Source organism: Nanorana parkeri, unplaced genomic scaffold (genome assembly GCF_000935625.1).
Source record: "Nanorana parkeri isolate BGI_ZX_2015 unplaced genomic scaffold, ASM93562v1 scaffold989, whole genome shotgun sequence".
NCBI lineage: Eukaryota > Metazoa > Chordata > Amphibia > Anura > Dicroglossidae > Nanorana > Nanorana parkeri.
In genome coordinates, this window is record NW_017307257.1 from 404,804 (window position 1) to 406,372 (window position 1,569).

The window sequence follows — 1,569 nt, forward strand, 5'->3', positions numbered from 1 at the left end:
CCTCTACGGACCCTGAGTCAGTCTCTCTTGATCAGTGCACTCTATTGCACTCTATTGGTACACAGATGTAGTGTGTAAACTCCTGGCAAACTCTTTGCGTTTGTTTCTGGATCAACCAGATCTCCTATCCCAAGGACCGGTTTTCCACCTTGTTTCTCAGTCTTTGCTTTTTAGAGCACTGGTTTTTACAGTTCCGGTCCTGAAGGATAGAGACCTTTTGGGGTGCTGTTATCCCTACACTTTTTTGAAAGCTAGGAAATCGACCACCCACAATGTTTACCATTACATGTGGAAGGCTTATTTTGCTTGGTGGGAAGCCACAAAGTTCTATCCTAGAAAGTAATCTATGGTACGTGTGTTTTCTTTCCTCTAGTCTGGCCCAGAATAGTGTTTTTAGCTGGGAGTACCATGGATGGTCAAATTTTATGTTTTGGCAATTCTTTCCCAGAGACCATTTGCCTCTCACTGCCTACTAGACGCCTGTGCGCTGGAGGTTGATCACATTGTCCTCTTGGTGGAACCTCTCAGATATATCCCTCTCTCACTTGCAAGGTTGCGTTCCTTGTTTCCATGACTTCTGGCTGCGTGTTTCTGAATTGGTGGCCTTGACTTGTAAGGAACCTTTTCTGGTTATGCACAAGTATAATTTAGCAGTGAGACCTGAGGCCTCCTTTCTTCCTAAGGTGGTCTTTGCCTCCAGACTTAAGGACATTCTTTTACCATCCTGATGTTCTGCACCTAAACATCCTAGAGAAGTTTCTCTCCACTGTTTGGACTCTGCCCTTGTGCACAAAGCAAGCTCCATTAAGACACGGTTTGGTGCAGGGGAACTTGTGTGACCTATACAGAGCCCTGACCTCAACCATACTGTGCACCTTTTGGGGTGAATTTGAACACTGATTTCAAGCCTGGCCTTCTTGTCCTACATGGCTACAAATTCCCACAGCCACTATCCAAAATCTTGTGGAAAGCCTTTCCAGAAGACTGTTAGGAGACATATCCATTTTAATTCTATGGTTTTGGACTGAGATGTTTAACAGGCTCATATGAATGTGATGGTATCCACAAACTTTTGGCTATATAATGCATACAAGCTGAAAAGTGCAATAGATTTGAGTTATGCTTGCCACAAACTTGTGTATGGAATAGCTGTTGAGGGATAACAAGCCCTTCTTAAAGTTGGTGTTACGGGTGGTCATTTCCAGACAAATGTCTAAACAGGCAACTCTTTTTTGAGGAAACTGCTGGGGAACTGATATTTGACCAGGGACCAGCTGCACTTGAGCTTCCGTTCTGTAACTTTACATAGGCTGGAATGATGCCATCAGTCTGCCGCAGGCAGGTAGAAGCATTTCCTCAGTCTCCGGTCCCCCAGTGATCAGACAGCAAGGTGAGAGGCTCCAGAAGGGGTTGATCTGTTTCTGAGACTTCCGAACAGGTACCAGGATTTACATCGACGCTGACCCTGGATAATGCCTGAACAAAATCGTCTCCGTTCTCTTGGAGCGAAAAGCAGATGAAAGCATTGTCGGTGGGGGGGGGGGGGGGGGGGGGGGGGTCACGTTGTTT

The 1,569-nt window shown here is 45.9% G+C and overlaps 1 protein-coding gene across 1 annotated transcript in view; it reads left to right on the forward strand.

Annotated features, from left to right (window-relative positions):
- Positions 1-1,569, forward strand: part of DDRGK1 (DDRGK domain containing 1) — a 62,967-nt gene that overhangs the window by 21,114 nt on the left and 40,284 nt on the right. The gene's annotated exons all lie outside the window — the stretch shown is intronic.